A 22,505-nucleotide genomic window follows, 5' to 3' on the forward strand; every position below is an offset into this window, starting at 1 on the left:
AATGGGTGTTGCATTGGTTGTGAAGGCCGTCATGGAATTCCCATCTACAGGTGTCACAGAAAAATAAGCGTAAACAACCAAAGAAGATGAAGGTGGAGTAAAAACACGCTAAACGCCAATGAGTCAGGAAATCAACCTGCGAACATCGCCAAAATTTGGAACTGCCAAAGCGTTTCAAGTAGAAGTACCAAAATGTACAATTCTATAATCACGGACTCCACGGCCAGATAATGTCAAATTTTATTACACAAAATACAATCCAGGTTAAGCGCTTTCACACACTAAATCGTGTGCTTCCTCAGAAAAATGCTTTCCAATACGTACACAGCTTAAATAGCTGAATTGGCGCTAAAATAAATTAAAGCTATAGTGGCAAAAAATCAGAACCTGTAAAAATATATATATACAAATATATGACTTTAACATAGTATACATATATTACATAAATTTAATAAAAATATATATAAGTTACATAAATTTAATAAAATTAAATAAAAATATATAGACTGTGTGCTCCTAATATACATATCAAATACATTGTATACACCAATACCAATGTATGTCGTACTATGTGCAAAGTTATGTGCAAAATTGATTGTAAAATTAATTTATACTAAATGATACATACCTACTTTGTATACTTTTTATCTTCTTAAAAATTTTTTTTATATTATAATTACTCTCTCTAACCCCATTAAAAAATGTGTTGCTTGAAGTGGGTGAATTAAAAACCTCTTATTAAAAATTTTTTTATAGAATAATACCTATGTATATAAATAAATAAATAAATAAATAAATGAATGAATATATACATTAATACACTATGTATAAATTCCTAATAATACTAACAATGAAAAGATGATAAAAGGTTAATTAGAACTATACTATGCTTAAAAATGCATACCATACTCATAATTCCAATATAGGTTTCACTGATATATATTCATTAATTCCTGGGTGTGTAGTTGCATCAGTCAGAACAGATAAGATTTTTGAAAGGAAACACAAAAAATATACTAGGGATATTGAGCAATATAACACAGGTAAGGCATATTCTTGGAATAGAATATATCAGACACCACATAGGGAACATAAGGAATACAGGGGTGATGTGAATACAAGAGGAGACAACTATTATGAACAAGGGGAAAATTTTTATCAGGATCACAACAGAAAGCAATACCAAAAATGGACAAAAGACAGGACATGGAGGTAAATAGTTCTAAAGATGTAGTTTCAGATACAAGTGTTGGAGACCTGGATATGCTTATAGAAAATGATGGGCATATTAGTAGGTACAACAATTTCCAGATATTTAATTATACTAATATGAAACTGAATAGGGCTCACTTTGGATTATTTTCTAAAGGTATGAAATTTATACCTACAGGAAATTTTAGAATAGTGGACTGTGTTTGTGACATTAAGAAATATGTAAGGAAGCTAAATTTAGCTATAATGTTTAAAGACAATTCATCTAAAGGGGAATCACATACTGATGTAAATGTGAATATATTAAAGAAGAAAAGCACTTTTATGCCTATGATGAACAAGGAGGTAGGTAGATTTGAAAGAGCTGTTACATATGATATATATCACAAAAAACAATTATTCAGGAAAGGTGGAGGTATTACTAACCTTACTTTTGAAGAATCTAAGGTTCTGGAAGAATTAAGATCTAGTTCTGAATTCAGAATTATGAAGCCCGATAAGGGGGTTGTGGTATATGACAGTATGGAATACAAGAACAAAATATATGATTTACTATATGATCAACAGAATTATGAGAGTATATCCATCAATGAGTTGAATATAGCTTACAAAAGGATAGATTTATACCTGGAAGAATATTTGATTGATAATAGAATAACTGATGATTTATACAAATTTCTTAGGGTTGAAAATCCGACACTAGCTACTATGGTGGGTATACCGAAAGTGCATAAAGATGTCAATAACCCACCCTTTCGACCCATCATATCAGGTAGCAAATCAAAAACATTTCCAATAGGGGTTGCTATCGATTCTATGTTAAAGCATATATACAACAAGGTCGAACATTTGGTTAAAGATTCATGGGAATTTTTAGCTAGTTTTCCCACTTATATAAGTAGCAACAACATACTTTTTGCCTCCATTGATGTAGTAGACCTTTTCACGTGTATCCCCAAAACAGAGGGTTTGGAAGCTTTTAGTGAGAGTATTCACAGATATGGTGAGATGGATTGGGACAGAGTGCAACTTATTAATGAGTTAATGTCCATTGTCCTTGATAATAATCACATTTTTTATGAAGGAGAAATATTTAGACAGGTTAAAGGTGTGGCAATGGGGTCGGCTTGTGCCCCTATATTTGCCAACCTAGTCATGTTAAGTTGGGAGCAGAAGACAATTTTCTCTAGTGAATATATGGACAGAATAAAATATTATTCACGTTTTCTGGATGACATATATATTATGTGGGAAGGTGACCTGGAATCTTTTGATGTATTTTTTACTTACTTGAATAATAGTAGTAATTTTTTAAAGTTTACATCAACATGTAATAATATGGGGGTCCCTTACTTGGACACATTGATATCTAGACGGGATGGAGTATATAAATCTAATATACATAGAAAAGATACATTTACCAATTCATATCTAGATTACAGAAGTTGTCATCCTATTAAGACAAAGAAAAATATTTATAAAGGACAGTGCATAAGGGCACTCAGAATGACATCTGAATATGGGGATATGTTGAAAGAGATTCAATTTATTACCTCACTATTTACTGACAGGGGATACAAAAGTACAATGATGGAAAAGGTGAATAATGAGGTTATAAGTGAATGGGGGAAAAAGTATGTACCGTTGTTGGGAACCAAGTATAAGAATATTACAATTGACAAAGAGGAATTAGTGAAAAGAGTGAACACAAGTACATATGGTAGGTCCTGTGTTATAGAATATGGTCCATATAGTAATAAGATAGAAGAAATTATTAAGAATCACAGGCATATATTATTAACTAATGACGAGATGATGGAAATATTAGGAATAAAACCAAGGTTTGTTTACAGAATGGGACAGAACTTGAAATCTCTTTTGGAGAACAATTCAAAACGAAATGTGACCAGCAGTACGGGCAGTACTAAGAAATGTGGTGCATGCAATCAGTGCCAATATATTACAGAAGAAAAGGAGATAGTATTAGAAAATTATAACAAGACTAGATTAACTACAAAGAAGGGAAATTGTAATACTAAATATTTAGTATATCTGGCCAAATGTATTGCCTGTCCATCCTACTATACAGGAAAAACTGAACAGCAGTTTAAGAAAAGGATATATGCACACACATATTCCATTAGAAAAAAAGATGAGAAAAATGCCTTAGCAAAGCACATAATAAACAAAGGAGTTGAGCATGAGTTTAGGTTTTGTATTTTAGAAGTAATTAAAGTCAATCCTAGAGGGGGTAACATCAAGGGGCATCTATCATTCAGGGAATGCTCTTGGCAAATTATGACTGATGCAACTACACACCCAGGAATTAATGAATATATATCAGTGAAACCTATATTGGAATTATGAGTATGGTATGCATTTTTAAGCATAGTATAGTTCTAATTAACCTTTTATCATCTTTTCATTGTTAGTATTATTAGGAATTTATACATAGTGTATTAATGTATATATTCATTTATTTATTTATTTATTTATTTATATAGGTATTATTCTATAAAAAAATTTTTAATAAGAGGTTTTTAATTCACCCACTTCAAGCAACACATTTTTTAATGGGGTTAGAGAGAGTAATTATAATATAAAAAATTTTTTTAAGAAGATAAAAAGTATACAAAGTAGGTATGTATCATTTAGTATAAATTAATTTTACAATCAATTTTGCACATAACTTTGCACATAGTACGACATACATTGGTATTGGTGTATACAATGTATTTGATATGTATATTAGGAGCACACAGTCTATATATTTTTATTTAATTTTATTAAATTTATGTAACTTATATATATTTTTATTAAATTTATGTAATATATGTATACTATGTTAAAGTCATATATTTGTATATATATATATATTTTTACAGGTTCTGATTTTTTTGGCACTATAGCTTTAATTTATTTTAGCGCCAATTCAGCTATTTAAGCTGTGTACGTATCAGAAAGCATTGTTCTGAGGAAGCACACGATTTAGTGTGTGAAAGCGCTTAACCTGGATTGTATTTTGTGTAATAAAATTTGACATTATCTGGCCGTGGAGTCCGTGATTATAGAATTGTACATTTTGGTACTTCTACTTGAAACGCTTTGGCAGTTTCAAATTTTGGCGGTGTTCGCAGGTTGATTTCCTGACTCATTGGCATTTAGCGTGTTTTTACGCCACCTTCACCATGTACAGGTGTGCTAACACACAGACACTACTATACTCAGTCATGCACACATGTGTACATGTGCATGACTGAGTATAGTAGTGTCTGTGCTAACACACAGACGCTACTATACTCAGTCATGCACACGTATGCATGTGTCAGTACAGGGGTGCATCCCTGTAGGTGTTCATAGCTGTGTACCTAGCTATTGTCCAAGGGGAGATGGGTTGTGTAGGGGTTGTGTTACAGTGTTATCCTGCCACCTGCCAGGTGGCAGTGGGCAATCAACCAATAGGCACTACTGTCATGACCCTCAGGGTGAGAATGACATGCATCAAGCCAATCCTCCAGGTGCCTCCTGCACATGGCCATTGAGGTGGTCATGGTGACATGTATGCAACATGCATTACAACACATGGTTAGTGTCTGTGATGGAGACCTGTACCCAAGCATGTTCTGTTGACTGTGTTAGTGTAGTGGAGGTACCTGTAACATATGGTGCGTACAGAGTGACATATCCTATATGTGCTACTTCTTACACAGCTGGACAGACATGTCAGTGTCAATCAAGCTTAGGTTACCTGTGCATATCCCAGCTGGCTACCTGCCATCTGCACATCTGTACTGGGACTGACAGCCATCAGCTTGGCAAGTAGCTATGCAGTAGCATGAGTGCATTGACAGATGTCTGACAACAATATGTATGCCATAACTACATGTTAGATGCCCTCACTAACATGTGCTGTACAGACAGTAGTCTACAGTTACATTCCACATGATGGATCATTACCCAGTAAGGGTTATATACTGTGACACAGCTCACACACCAGGGATACAACATGGAGGCCTTAGTGTCCAGCCATGCTCGCAGGTGTGCCTGTTGTCTTTACTAAATTAAGCACTCTGCTCTTGCCTGGCTTAGCATTGTCAACAGTAGTACTGCCATGGTACACTACATGCAAGTGTGACAGTACGTACCCTGGGCTACTATACCTGTATGTAAAACATTCACATGGATAACAGTGCTGTACAGGCCTCATATATGTCTGTGTTCCACACATGACACTCACTCCCCTTGCTACTGTAATGACAGCACATAGGTGCATGTATTTATCATGGCATTGCATATACTTATTACAGGTTATCAGACTGGGTTGTGTGTCCTGGTTACCAGGGCTAAGCTATCCTTAGCAAGTATCAACATTGCTGCAATATAACAGCAAAGCTGATTTGCACACTGGTAAGTGCTGCCTATACTTTGTAAGTGCCCATACATTTACCCATAGCTTAACACCACTTAGCTTTGTGCAAACCCATGCAAACATGATTAAAGCTGCTCAAAACTGCCTTAACCACTCTTTATCCAACAGCCCTTGTTCTGCCCAGCAATAAAATGAATAGCTCTTGCAGGTGTTGAACTCAGGACCTTTTACACTGAAGTCACAACATGTAACCACTACCAAGACTGCTGTTGTTTTTACCACTATAGCTGTGAATACACATATTGAGTAGTATTGAACATTTGCCTGTAGTTCCTAAATTGTGTAGTCCTTGTTATTAATATGACTGTTGCATCACATATGTTGTTTTGTCATAATGTGCACATAGCAGATACATATGGTGAGATACATGTGGGAAGGTATACACAACGGTGACATTTACTCATGACAGGAATATGGTCATATACATATAACAGAAACAAGGGAAAATTGCTGGATACACACAGCAGACTATTTAATAAAACAAATACAAAAAAATATCAAGCGCTTTCACGACCAAATGCCCCTTCATCAGACTACATTTAAAATCAAAAATTGTTTGTTTAAATAACATGATGTAGCTAAGCCAACCAATCAAATGCTAAACCCATGAAAGTCCTGTACTAATTAAAAAAACATCCATGCTGAAAAATAAATAATAATAATAATAATAATAGTAATAGTCAACATATAGGCATGTTGCTAAAATAAAATCTTAGCAATATAAGACTGTGTACATGTACATGCAATAAGAAAAAAATTATAAAAAAGAGAATATGATTGCTAATGCTTCATATTCCTGGATTTCAAAGCAGGTTTAAGAGAAACCCTGCTATTCAGACCCGGGGGTTTATCAGCTTGAAAAAACGAAATAAACCTCTGCTCAATGCCCTCTGTCTTATTGTATAGATCTCCTCTCATGCTAGTCTGGACAATCTCTAACACCAGAAATCTAAATGTATGGCAAATACATTCCTTCTTAACATGTAATGCCAACGCACTACTATCTTTGCAATTCTGAGATGTTCTAGAATCCTTTCTTTAAGTGAACGGTTAGTTTTACCAACATAAAAAGAAAAACATGATGTGCAATAACAAAAATAACCACATTTTTAGTCATGCAATCTGCATAGAAACTGCAGTCAATCTTAAACCCTAGCATGGGGTGTATAAACAATGCCCCTTTATGAATATAAGTACATGCCATACACCTCCTACAGGCAAAAGTACCCAATCTGTCAGATCTGACCGATCTAAAAGTTTTGTGTGGCTTATAGCACAAGTGGCTTTTCAAAGTTCTGTTATTGCAAAATCTAAAACTGTGTGTATCACCTATCACTCCTTCTAGCTCACTAACAGTTGATAGGATGTCCCAGTTTTTCTTAATTACATCACAAACTATACTGATGTTGCTAGCAATAGTAAGAGGCATTCTTACTACATTGTCCATCATGTTTCTATTATGTGGAGCCAATGCTCCTGCATCACCACCCAACTCAGTCCAATTATCTTTCTTAACATAATGTGGTGCACATCTACCATACCTCTCAGTCCAAGCATCTCTTATTACATTATCAATGTCACTTTCGCTGTATCCTCCATCTAGAAACTCACACTTGAGTGTAACTTATGCAGCTGATTATCATCTCTGTGTAAACGCATAATGAGATACATCTGTCCCTTTAGCACATTGCGTTTGGTATACCTAGGGTGCATACTCCTATTATATAGGAGATAGTTCTTTCTTATTGGTTTCCTATATAACATGGTTGAGACTGAGTGCATATGATCTCTGTCCACTTTAACATCCAAGAATTTAATCTCACTTGAAGAATATTGAGAAGTGAACTTAAAGAAGGCATCAATCCCATTAATGTAACTTAAAAATTCTATTAAACAGACCTCTGTACCCCACCACAGCAAAAAGATATCATCCACAAACCGCTTGTACCATGCTATCGATGTACTAAAGGCATTATTGGAAAGAATATTAGTCAGTTCCCATTGTACCAATGAAAGGTTGGCGTAGCTGTTGGCACAGGTTGTGCCCATCGCCACGCCAACCTTCTGCAGATAATATTCTTCACCAAATATGAGCACATTGTTTTCAAGTATGATTTCCAGTAGGGCACACAAAAGTCTGACCTTATCTGTAGTCATGTTCTTACTTAACAACAGCTGACTCACATTGTCAATACCCCAAGCATTGGGGATAACTGTAAACAATGACTATGTCAAGGGTCACAAAAAAACACTCATCCTCAATAAATTTGAGCTGACCACTCAGCTCTCTCAAAGAACTTTTAGTGTCTATCAATACCGTTTCACACTGATCTAAAACCGGATATAAATTTTTCTCCACAAATATCTACAGGGGCTCAGTGGCCCTCCCTCTACTAGACACTAGAGGATGCATAGGGGGGTTAGTCAAATTCTTGTGGATTTTGGGCAGCCCATACATCATAGGTGTAACTGGGTGTAGATATCTATAACTATATGTGCGTACATATCTATTCTGATATACCTACTACTGTCAATATATATGTAGATATCCATACATATATGTGCATATGTATCACTATCTGTATATGTGTAGACATATATTGCTCTGTATATGTATATATCTGAGTGTGTATATGTATGTCTATGTACATATACATACCCATCTATATATGTCGATATGTATATGTGTATATATCTATATAGATATCTGGATAATTATATATACATATATTTATACCATATGTCCTGAACATAAAGTGTAGCCCTACCTCAGCCCCTGTAGTCTGAACTTTGTAGTGCAAGGGGATGTCAGGTATGTATAGCAGGTATATTAGTAGAATATTGATACTGTAATAGGGATTGTCTTCACAGACATGGTGTGTAGGAGGTCACATCTGCTTTTCATATGTGTGCCATTGGCTACTGACAGACATCCTAAGGACATCATAGTACAGTACCGCTGCTAGCATGTAATGCTCCTGTGGACTACAGCAGAGATATTGGCCAATATATGTGGACATTCTGACACACTCTGGACAGTCCAGAGGTATACACAGAACCCCTTAGTGCAAAACATGTGGACCAAGCCTGACAATGTGGATGTTAACAGCCATGTAGATGGGTATAACACATAACGACTGATATACATTTGCCCCCATAGGTAATGCATTCACACACCCTTGTCTGTCCTGACACATAATAACCGCTGGTACAGAGGTGCCATGGCCACATACTCCCCACTAGATATTGACATACATCTGCACAGCATCCCACTGCTCTGTCTGACATACATGACTATTAAGGGAGACCCAGCAGCAGTACATCTGGCAAGTATCTGGACATGACATCTCACTGGGTAAGTGCACTAAGCTACTAGGCATGTAACAAAACACTGTGGAGGCTAGAAGCAGACTGGCTCAACACTAGCCTACATTTCCTATGGGGGAATGCACATGTACCTGCATATATAGCAGAGTCTACAGGCAAATCACAGCACAGGGTAAGATACACCTGTGTGAAAGTGCATAACCACAACCATTGTGAACACAGCCACAGCCACACATGGTAAGCTAGCATAATATTACAGTATATGGACTATCTATCTGTTCAACATCATCCTCATATGTGCCACTCACACACTAACCCTATATATACTGAGCTGGTACACAATGTGGTCTGATGCCTGTCTGTGGTATGGGACATGTGTGTGTATGGCCCTACAAACATGTAAGCCAATACAGTAACATACAGTGGAGCAGCATGTAACATCAGATAGGACAGGACAAAGAACAATGACATCTACCACTGTCTGTACACAGGCCAAAGTACATATTAACAATACACACACTGTCGACATTCACCATAAGTACACAGACCTCAGTACTGTACACACAACCACATAATGTCCAGGTTATGTCATCAAATATAACCCCTACTGTACATAACATGTGTAGCAGTCTGATATCTCACTGGCTTGTTATCAGATATGATGTCACTAATTATGGTGTACAGCACATATGCACCTCAATGCATGACATATGTACAAAGGTTGACAGAATTGTGGCTGGAAGCACATACACAGGGCTAATATTGACATGTTGCTGTGATAATTTCATACATTTAGTGTTGTAGCAGGGTTTGTTGCAACATATGTTCTATGAGGGATATGAAGTCAGTAACTGTCATGACTTTCACCATCTACAGACTGCAATCCTCACACTACCTTCTGCAGTTCACAGATAGATGCTCTGTGGGTAACACATGAAACCAAAGGCACCACACACTGCCTAGTCTGCAGAAGACCTTACAGATGGGGTTTCCTCATAAACAATACACTGACATCGCAGGTATTAAAACATGCAACAACAGTCAGAGAAAGTCGACACAATAAAAAATAAAAAATAAACTGGAAACCCCGTTCGCTGTACTGGGTATCAGGATTCACAAAAAGCACCAATGTTACATGTAGAATGAACACATCTTTATTTGACAAACGAACCACTTCAAACCACGTTAAGTGCTTTCATCTACTACAAATAGACTTCATCAGAACACATTCATTAATTTCATGCTGGGTTATATATATAAATCCAGCCAATCATAACATTTAATTAATCTATCAATTAAATGTACTCATTCTTTTCAAGTTCTCAGTGCTTAATAAAATCACTCATACATACTACTCACTCATTTCCACTTCTTATCACAAGTAATACTGTACAATATATTAAAAACATAAAGTAATAATACATAAACACTATCATGAACTTGTATAAAATGTTATGAAACTTGTAAAACCACCATTCAATCATAATCCATTTATTATGTTGTAGACTATTCAATTGTTACTTTCCAGTACAGGCTTAATAGAAATACTATCATTTATACCTGGGTATACAGATGCATTTAACAAAATCTGCCACCTAGTTTCTCTTTCCCCTAATTTCTTGCTGATATTGCCGCCCCTAGGATTAGCCATTATTTGCTCTAAAACTGCAAATTTAAATGTGTCACAGCTTGGACTTTTGACGAGGTGTCTGTATAATGCATTTTTTATATCTTTTTTCCTTATACAATAGAAATGGTCATAAATTCTATTCCTTAAGCACCTGTCAGTTTTGCCCACATAATAACATGGACATTTTGTACACTTAGCTAAATATATCACGTTTTGGGTGCAGCAATTACCATTCTTAGATCTTACCACAGTCTTATTGTTGCCATCCAATGTAAGAGAAGTACCTTCCATTACAGCACAACACTGGTTGCACTGTCCACACTTACGGGTAACCCCATCCTTTCTTTTACTATTGCTAGTAAAGGGTTTACTTTCAAATTTGCTCTTCAAATTTTGTCCTGTTTTGTGAACAAACACCGGATGTTCACCTATGGTCTTGTATATAATATCATCAGTTTTCATTGTATTCCAATTTTCTTCTACTATTTTTTGTATTTCTTTAACATAAGAACCATATTGGAATATACAAGCTCTCTGGAATTTATTATTGATCTCACATTTGTCTACAATATTGCTGTTATCTGGGATTCTACTGAGCCCAGTACCTAGTAAGGGTTTGTACTTTTTGCCCCATTCTCCTTTGACATATTTTTTAATGTTAAAAAGAGCACCAAAACAAAAAAAAAGAGACAATGTATCCAACCACAGGACTACCAATGTAACTTTGTTAAGCGCTTTCACTCACTTTAATGCACATGAGCTTCTTCATTTTTTAATGTTGTCAGTCAGTTCAACGGGATATGCTCTTTTACTGAACATGTTACCTATGTTGTCAAGTTCCTCTACCATATCATCATATTCAGAAGTCATTCTAGCTGCTCTAGTACACTGACCCTTTATTATGCTACGTTTCTGACTGTAGAGGTGGCAGCTAGAATATTCTAAATATGAATTATTAAAAGTATTTTTCCTAAATATTTATTATTTTATGTTTTTAATATATTGTACAGTATTACTTGTGATAAGAAGTGGGAATGAGTGAGTAGTATGTAGGAGTGATTTTATTAAGCACCGAGCACTTTAAAAGAATGAGTATATTTAATTGATAGATTAATTAAATGTTATGATTGGTTGGATTTATATATATAACCCAGCATGAAATTAATGAATGTGTTCTGATGAAGTCTATTTGGAGTAGATGGAAGCTCTTAATGTGGTTTGAATTGGTTCCTTTGTCAAATAAAGAAGTGTTTGTTCTACATGTAACATTGGTGCTTTTTGTGAATCCTGACACCCAGTACGGCAAACGAGGTACTAAAACATGTAGGACAGCCATATCCACACACAACCTGTTAAGCCAATATTACTCCAAATGCAGTGTAGCAGCACTTGCAGTCTGTAGTCAAGCCGGGCACATCCCCCTCCTGTGTACTGCCCTGTTTCCACAGTGTATGTTGTTAGAGGTAAATCCCCAATCCATCGGAGATGTTGGTTGCCAAACAACAGATTGAGTTCCTGATCACAGTGAATGAAAAGGTCCAACACCAACATGATGTTCTTAGATATTGGAGTGTGTTTCCATGCAATTGACTATGGGAATTTTACCACAGCTGTTCAACATGCAATCAGCTAGAGGAGGGCTGCAATTCATGCAGAGGCCATCAGCTAATCATGAGCATCACTTAAAATACACATGCTGCTGCCTAAGCAAAGCAGGTGTAGGTTTCCACATCCACCAGAGAGGGAGTGAGAGAGGCAGACAGAGGCAAAGACAAGTCAGGGAGGGGTAGGAGAATAAAACTTAAGCATGTTTGTGTCACACACCTACCAGCACAGGGTATCAAACCTCTGATGACTATGTAGTGCTATCACATTTCTATGGCGTTATTGGATGCGCCACATAGGTTACATGTTGAGGAGCCCTCAGAACTTATATGTGATGGTGAGTGACATTTGCAACAGGGATATGCTAGCTATATGGTAGGTGTAGTACACGTGCCTGTCTGCATGAACAGGTGCCAGCATCAACACAACCACACTATCACAGGGACACACACACACTGACACACTTGGCAGGGCCAGGAATACAACTCATCCCTAGTGAGATTGACACAGCACATTACTGTGCAGGTATCACATGCACCACAGGGGTCATACAGAGGTTATATAGGCAAAGGATATGGGGAGGTATCTGACATCAGACAGCATGCTTCAGTATGCCAATGGGGGTTGTAGTGAGTGTGAATGTGATTAAATGCATCATACAATACACACACACACACACACACACACACACACACACACACACACACACACACACACACACACACACACACACACACACACACACACACACACACACACACAAACACACACAAAGGATACCAGTACTGACATGCATGGGTGCATTGCTTCATGGATGTGAAGTGGTGGACTGTGCCAGATGGCTATACAAGGCTAGGTGATGGGTATACCTTGGCATCAGGCCACATGAAAATGGTCTGCATTGTGGCTCAGGGGTGTAGTTTCTGGATTTGCCCACACAGGTGGGTATTGTATTCACCATCCAGTCACCTGGGTAACTATTGCATGTGGCCAATGCTGTGCATTGCTTGCCATGTATGTGTTCCTTAGTCCATGACATGGACGGTGTCTGGGATGTGCACACCTCCCACATGCATGTACAGTGACATGTAGAACTAAACATGGGGTGTCTGGCCCATGTTGTGTACACAGATTATCATTAGATGTGCCAATCCTGGCCTCATGTGGTGGGGACTGGTAATAGACAGCAGGTTTACCCTGCACCTACATTGATAGCATGCTAGTGGCATTCCCTGGTGTCAGTGGCATCTGTCCATACAGGGCATGTTTTCTGGCATGGTATGTCCTTTGTGGGTCACATTTGATGGTACTACAGGTGTTGCAGGTGTCAATTGAGGAACATAGGGAAGGTGCATTGTCTGCAAGTACATGCCTATTGGACAGATGGACAGGGTGCCATGCCCTCTGTAGCCCACTGCAATCACTCCATAGTTACTATCAGTGGGCAATATGCAGTGAACTACTAACATAGTGGCTGTTACCTAGGCAAGTGTGTGTGTGTATATGAGACATGGGTTGAGAGTGTTCTCTGGGTAATACTAGGGTTGCTAACTTTGTTTGCCTAGCCTTGATGTCACATGTATGGGTATGGATTTGCACTCCAGCCTCTCAGCTATTTCACATCTGTAATCCCTGTATGGTGGACATAAGGCCACCATATAAGAAATTTGCAAAACCCACTCCACATTGGGCCCAGTTGTTACACACTCACAACCACCTCCACACAGGATACAAGTTACACACACACACACACACACACACACACACACACACACACACACACACACGCACTTGGCATGTCTGGGATTAGAACTCCTACCTAACTAGTTTATTACAATACAGCACTAAGCAGTTATAGAATGCGCCACAGGGATTATTGGAGAACTCCTTCCACAAAGGTGTATTTTACAATGAATTACATCAGCAGGATTGCCAAAGTAGATCATTCAAATTGTAGTGAGTGTGGCTAGGCTAAAATGCATTGCTCCCTACACAGACATTGAAACACACACAAAACATCCATAACCAATATGTGTGAGAATAGAACCACTACCAGAGTTCTATATCACACTACAGCATGAAGCAGTTATAGGAAGCACCACGGGGATTACTGGAGAACTCCTCCCCAAAGGTGTATTTCACAATGAATGACATCAGCAGGATTGCCAAAGTAGGGCATTTGAATTGTAGTGAGTTTGGCAAGGTTAAAATGCATTGCTCCTTACACAGACATTGAAACACACACAAAACATTCACAACCGACATGTGTGGGTATAGAACCCCTAACAGGTCTATATCACACTACAGCATGAAGCTGTTATAGGACACACCACAGGGATTACTGGAGAATGCCTTCTCCAAAGGTGTTTATTTCACAATGAATGACATCAGCAGGATTGCCAAAGTGGGACATCTGAATTGTAGTGAGTGTGGCTAGGCTAAAATGCATTTTTCCATACACAGACACACACACACACACACACACACACACACACACACACACACACACACACACACACACACACACACACACACACACACACACTTGCCATGTCTGGAATTAGAACTCCTACCTAACTAGTTTATTACACTACAGCAGTACACAAGTATAGGATGCACCATGGAGATTATGGGGTTGCATACTGAGGAGTGTCTGCACTAACATTTCTAAATGCCAGATATGCCTGGCTCACTGTTGTTTGCAGACGTGGCCTTCATTTGTTTGTGTGAGCATGCCCAGTATGACCTTTTGGTATGTTGTTGGCTGACATTGCCATCATTTCTCTAAGTGTGTGAGCATGCCCATTGTGCCCTTCTGTATTGAATGTGTGGATCAATTTCAGGTAGTTTGTACTGTAGTGCAGACATATGTGTTATACACCTACAGGTAGCATACTGTTTCTGCAGGGTATCCATCAATCATTTGGCAATATGGGGATAAACTGTGCTGGGGATAGTGTGTACTGTATGTGATTGTGTCTGCGCTGCTTCAGCTGCATGGTACTGCTGTTAGCAGAGATATTCAGACATGTGTATTTTTAGACACAGTGATGGTTCTGTCCTCATGTACTGTCAGATAGACATTCTTGCTCACAATGATGACTTGTGGGACAAGGGTGGGATTGTGGGAAGACACCTACATATTCATGGTAAGTTATGCCATTTTGGAGGGGGAGACACAAGGTGCTAAGTTTGTGTATCCATTTCAGCACCTTGGTACAGTGCTAGCAGAGGATCCCATTCTTGTCCGCCCATCAACATGGCAGTATGGCCTTATCTTGCTGTGGCAATGCCTCACAGCTGTACATATTTGCACATGTTAGCCAGAGGCAGGGGCCATGGCTCAGGACATTTACTCTATTGTGGTGTATGGGCAGGTGTGTAGCCACCCATTTATGTGCTTGCAGCCAGGGATAGTGTGCACATAGCTTGGTGTCGGACCCTGCAAATTCCATGCTGCCCATGCTCCCATACCATCCTGTGTTATTCTAACCTGTTCCATACATTATGCATACATTCTTTGATACTTTCCCTAAGGGTATCACCACATCACAGATGTGTGTTAGTGTTGGTCCACAGTTCATGCAGTGAGAGATGGTGGACATGTTACTGTGGTTTGTCCACATGGCCTTGCATACGGCTTAAATGGAGTGTGTTATGTTGTTATTTGGGTGTCCATGACATAACATGCATTGGCAGTACATTTGAGAAATGGGCCTTTGGTAGGCACCTGTGGGACATTAGGTGTTGATGCAGGCCAGGTGTGTTAGGCCGTTGCATTCGGTTAGTCCTACAGACCCAGACTACCATACAGTATATTCCCCTTGGGTGACAGGGTAGATGTGATAGTTGTTCATGCCAATACCATCTATCAGTCTTGATCAGGTGGTGTGGATGCTGGCAGGGTGCTACCTACAGTTAGGGACACACCTGCATGGGATACCTGCACTGCATGCTGCAGTCTTCCGCTATTGCCATATACAGATGGGGTCATACTGTACCCATTCCCCACAGCAGGGATATTGACAGAGAGGTGCTTGTGGGTGGTGTTTGTGTGGCTGGGTGCATGGGTGTTATGGACACTACTTGCATCTGACACACAGATATGAATGGGGCATTACAGTTATGTTAGCATGTGTGGGTACATCAGCTGATTCCAAATACATCAGTTCTACCTCCTTTGTGATCTGCAGGTTTTCAGGCAAACCTCACCAGTATCCCCTAATACAGGCCCTGTTACTGTGATGCATACCTATATGTACAAATCCAATGATGTCACCATTTCACAGTGACACAATATATACTGTATATCTGGGGTACTTTCCCCTGTGTACTGCTTGTATATCTAGCCCAACAGCCATGCCATGTCAATGTTTCAGATGGTGACACATATTACCACCATACATTTACAATGGCTTACTGCTTGCATGTGTTATACTGGTGGGGATTGCCTTTGGCACTGCAGTCATGAGGGCTTGTCCCTGCTATCATCAGTAGTGGGCAATGGCCACCAGGTCTTACCTCAACATGCATACATACTGACCACTCTCACACATTATGAAACACACACCATCCTAACACACTAAGATCTGCATATCGTGCAAATGCTACAACCTATCCTGCTATGTTGGCCACCTCTGGTCATCTGTGCTCCACTCATATTATACCTACTCATACATGTTACTACATTTCTACACAGGATTGGGGGGCAGACCTGACTGTTACTACATTTCTGCACAGGATTGGGAGGACACACCTGACTGTTTCTACATGTCTACGTGGGAGTGGGGGGCACACCTTACTGTTTCTACATATCTACATAGGATGGGGGGAGCACACCTAGCACATACACACATTTGCTATGACTGTACTGGTATGTCAGGTACTCCATTTCATTCTGTATTCTAGCCTATCATACTGATTAGTGGCATATCAGTGTACTACAGATCTTAGCTTTGATTGCCCTACATATTAGTGTCTGACTTCCTACCCTTCAGAACTAACATCCCACTGCCTGACCTGCTGTAGTCTGTCTGTGTAGGCTTGGGGGGAAGGTTACCCATAGGCATCATTCAGAGGTCATAGCACAGGCTCTGTTTGGGTTTGTCTACACCTGTCCTGCTGGCTGAGACTGTTGTTGGGTATGTGAACCTCTCTGACTGGTATGTGTGAGTCATATGGACACACATGTCGCACAGCACATTTCCTGCAATGGGTTTTTCACCCTATGTAGTACTGGATACTATGGTGCCTCCAGTATGTGTTACATATGTCCTGATGCCACTATGGGCGTCTACTATCTGCTGCCATAACATTCAGCCACCCTGTTCCCTTGCATGCTCACATCCATACAATAGATAGAGGTAATGACACATTCTACTTCATTTGGCAATTGATAGGTTGATTGACTTATCTTATGGGTGTGCCAGGATTGAGGATGGTGCTGGAGGGCTGCCTATGACAGGTGCACATAGTACACTCCCTATACATGGTTGAGCACAGGTAGTGTCATGTTTGACATCCCTTTTACTGTATGTGCGAGTTAGAGAGAGGTGTCATTCCCTTGGTCTCTACTGTGTCAGTGTATGTGCTATGCATTGTCTGTTTGCCGCGTCCTATGCATACTGGGCATGCCTCCATCTGCCTACTGGGGCGGGCTCTGGTTGTTCCTCCTCTGAGTCACTCTGTACCTGTGCAGGCCTTGGCATTGGTGGGGGTCTGTGTGGTCCTGCCCCGTGCTGTTCCTGCTGCAGCTGTTTCCACAGGATTGTATGGTGTAGCATGGCACATACCATAACAATTTGAGTAGATGTAGCTGGTGAGTACTGCAAGGCTCCACCGGATGTGTCCAGACACTGGAACTGTGACTCGAGCATCCCAAACACACGCTCTATTATAAGTCTGGTCTGTGCGTGTGGCACATTATGGCATTCTTGTTCGGGTGTGGGTGCATTTCTGATGGGTGTCATCAGCCATGGCTCCAGTGTGTAACCAGCATCCCCCACTAGGTGACCGTAGGGGATGTCCCCATTGGCAAATCTCTGGTACAGTTGCATCAGATGCCAAATGTGGGAATCATGATAGCTTCCAGGGCAGCCAGCACACACATTCATTATAATGCCCTGGGCATCACAGATGACCTGGCAGTTGATGGAGGGGATGCCCCTGTGGTTGATGTAGGCCCTACCCTGATCACCGGGTGGTGCTTTGATGCATATGTGCATGCAGTCCATAGCACCCACTACCTCAGGGTATTGTGATATTTGGTTGAAGAGACACATATTGCTGGCCAACACCTCATGGGTGCTGAGGAAATATACATGCTCACTGGCATGTGCTGACATGGCATCCAGGAACTGGTGGAATACTCTGGATGCTGATGCCTGTAAGATCCCTATGATACCCCCAGTTGAGCTTTGGAAGGTACCTGTGGCTAGTATTCCTAGGCCTACACATACCTTGGTATCCACTAGGATGGGTTCCCCCTCGGTCAGTTTGGTGTGTCAGGTGTGGCTGGCACAGCTCAACAATTTGCTGTAGGAGGTCCCTGTCCACCCTGTAGTGTTCCACTATCTCCAGCTCATGTAGCCCCTGGTAGGTTGCCATGGGTCTGTACAGCCTTCTCTGCCTCTTCACTGTGAGTTGATCGGTAGCATTCACATCCTTAAAACCCTCAGCCTCTTGTACATGTTGTTCTATGTTTCCTGCTGCAGCCCCTCTCATTTTGTAGGTTTGTTTGTTAAAAGTTCCCTGCTTGTATGCACTGGTAGTGTAGTGTATGGGAAAAACCAGAGGGGAAAGTGTTTGCTTAGTTTATAGTAGTGTTCTGGGCTGGGCTGGTCTGCTGCCTGTGTAATTGGCTGATTCTGATACATTTCACCTGCCAACTATGCTAGCTCTCCTTCATTACCTTCCTACTGCTGTTTTCCCTTCCCATTGCCTTCCTGTTTAAGCCCGGGGGCACACCATGCAAACAGAGTGATCAAATGTGAACAGTGCTGCTATTTCCTGGTTTAACATTTTTTTTCTTCCTTTAAAACCCAGTGCGCGGTGTGCACACCCACTTAGGGAATGTAAATAGTTCTAGGAAGATTCAGACACACCCCCTAGCTTAGCTGTGCTAAGCTAGGAGCAAACCCGAGCCACAGGGCTCCAGTCCGCTTACAGTATGCCTGACACCCCCCATGATGTCGGCTAACTCCTAGGCTTGCACCAAGCTATTCCTACTCTTACACTGTTGGGACCGGACTAGCATGCTGGAGAAAACTGGGATTCACTATCATTCCTATCATTTGCATAGGATTGCCTGATAATGCATAGTTACATGTCTCACACTGAGCCTCCCACCTTAGCAACCACTACTCACTGGCCAAGTTGCCTTCTGTCTGCCATTGACTTGCATGGCAGAATAGTGATTTTAGTTAGAATGCTTAATTTAGGTTTATTTTGTTATTTTCCCCCCGATCCCATCTGCATGCCTCTCCCCTACGCTTAAACAGCCAAGATCGGCTAAAAAAAATAAATAAAAGTCAATTTTTTTATTTTTTTGGCTGTTTGCAATGTCAGTGGCCTTATACTTGGCCAGTGGCATGCTTCCTAACTGATATGCAGCCTTTATTTGGAGCGGTCACAGCTCCGTTTTGGATTTTGCAGAAATGTACTCGGTTACTAACCGAGTACATTTCTGCAGATTGCACTAGTCCTGCACAGCCGGTTGCAAGCTTCCTGGATTGCAAATTCACCTCATTTGCATGGATTTCTCCTGCAAATGGGGTGATTTGCATACAGGGTCTTAGTCCATGCAGGACTAGTGCAGGAGTGGTTGTGCACGCCCCTGCAGGCTGTTCCTGGATCACACGGCAGACATATTGCCTGCTGGAGCTCCTGCACTAATCCAGCACGCCATGCAAGGCATAGAGAATATGGGGGGATGTTTTGGTATTGGTGCATTAAACAGTAATAATGAGTCAGATACTTCACATTTGTCTGACCACATTGCTTTTATGAAATTTCTGAACTCTATCCAGAATGGAGTTACTATTTTACATGTATGAAACATCAGTATCCAATCTGTACAAAATATTTCCTCACATCTCCAACATTTATTAAGATTATTTCTTGATATCAAGTCCATCTTATGTGGGGTAATAAAGCTCCTATGGATGCACTTCCAAGTGAAGATTTTCCAAGAAGGGGATGATGCTGTGATACTAATTGATTCAAGTACTAATTCTTTATCACTATCTGAAAAAATGGATTTGTTTATTCTCTCTGTGAAATTCCATAAGGAGTCCTCTGGGATTTGCATATTGGTTCTTAAAGATTTATATATACTGGTCAATGATAGAATATTATTAACATGCAAAGTGTTTATTTCACAAAGAAGAGAAAGTATTTTAGGTAAAGGTATTGTGATGGTGGTATGACATATTTTGAATTCATTAACTATGTGTTTTCTAAATATTTGTATGTTCAGCCAGTTGTTATGCTTTATGTTATACCTAGCCATAAGAGAACACGGTTCGTGGATATTATTATTGCAGAGAGACTGGTTCCAGAAAACTAAGCCATTTTCTTCCATTACTTTTATTTTAGATACTTTGAAAGATCAGGAAATATTAAAAATATTAAGCTTGTTTGATATGATATGATATGATTTTTGTCTATTATCTTTTTAAAATTATCTAATATATAATTAGTGAAAAGAGAATTTTTTTTATTCTTATTGGTATTGTAGAAATGTTCTTTGACAACAAGGAAGATTTTTTTATTTTCTGAGAACATATTATTGTCAATATTTGTGTCTATGTCAGATAATACACTTTACATGGAGATTTTTCCAATTAGAACTATATTTGGAGTTTAACCATTGATTCATCACATTAAGTATGGCCGATTTCGCATAAATTTCTAAATTTGGGAATGCTATTCCCCCATCTTTCCAGCTTCTGTGGTGTCAAGCATGGCTGATTCTTGGCTTTTGAGAAAACCATAGGAAATTTATTAACATAGAATTTAGTTGCTTCATTAACTTTTTGGATAGGGAGGCAATTAAAGTTTGGAAGCAGAACAAAATTTGGGGTAATATGATCATTTTTATTAATGACAGTTTTTCTTCTATCGTGAAATACATTTTATTCCATCTATTTAAAAATTCTTTAACTGCGGATAATAGGTATTTGTAATTTGTAAAGTATTATTTCAGTTTGACTTTATGTATATTCCTAAGTACTTAAGGATGTCATTTGCCCAGTTAAAATTGTTGTGTTTTCTTAGTAAAGTGTTTACTTTTTTTATTTATTAATAATTTTCTGTTTTGGTGTGATTAAAGCTAAGGCCTGAAACCTCTTCAAAAACTTGCAGGTAATTTGTTATATGATCTATAGAGGAATCTATATTTCCATTTGTTAGCATGACATCATCCACAAAAAGTTGTATTTTAGAAATGTAGCTTGAACTAACAGAAAATCCCCTTATATTAGAATTTGCTCTTATGAGGTTCTACTGATAGGCCAAATAATAAGAGGGAGAGTGGGCAGCCTTGTTTAGTGCCTTTTAGCATGTTGAGAGGACCTGATAAAAAAGCACCAATTTTGATGTATGATATTGAGTTAACATATAATCTGTTAATTATATCGATAAAGTCAGGGGAGAAGTTAGATACTTCTAATACTTTAAATAAATAGGACCAATTTATAGAGTCAAAAGCTTTGTTTAAGTCCAGGCTAATAATTGATAGTTCTTTTTTCCCTGTTAGCTAAATCAATGAAAAATAAGTCATATCTGTCACAAATTTATAAAATTCTGAAGTTAGATTTCACATATTTAGACAATTCTTATTGGATCTACTCCTGAAAATGAATAATGAAGACTTCTGTGAAGAATACAATACATTAATATTAAAATCTACAGATAAAACTACATCTTTATTTTATTGAACATTTGTCACTTGGACATTTTTACACAGAGCTTTTGTTACTCCTAATAAAATTACATTATGTATAAATCAAATAGAATTAAATGCTAGAGATGTGATTCTGAAATAATAGCTGATTGGACACATACTGTATGGTATAGGAATGTGAAGTCATCTCCCCTTTTTGGAAAGAAATTAATAACTTTATTCAAGCTCTATGGACAGATAGATGTGCTATTTCTAAATCTTTAATTTTATTTAATGCTCTAATTCCTGAGATAATTTCAAAAACCCAAGTGCTCTGCTTTGGTCTATTCTTTCTATAGCCAGAAAAGTAATTACTAAATATTGGAAATGTAAAGTTACCCCCCTCTAGTGTTGCATTT

Source organism: Protopterus annectens, chromosome 3.part0 (assembly GCF_019279795.1).
Source record: "Protopterus annectens isolate FY-2018-M chromosome 3.part0, PAN1.0, whole genome shotgun sequence".
In the NCBI taxonomy this organism is placed as follows: Eukaryota; Metazoa; Chordata; order Ceratodontiformes; family Protopteridae; genus Protopterus; species Protopterus annectens.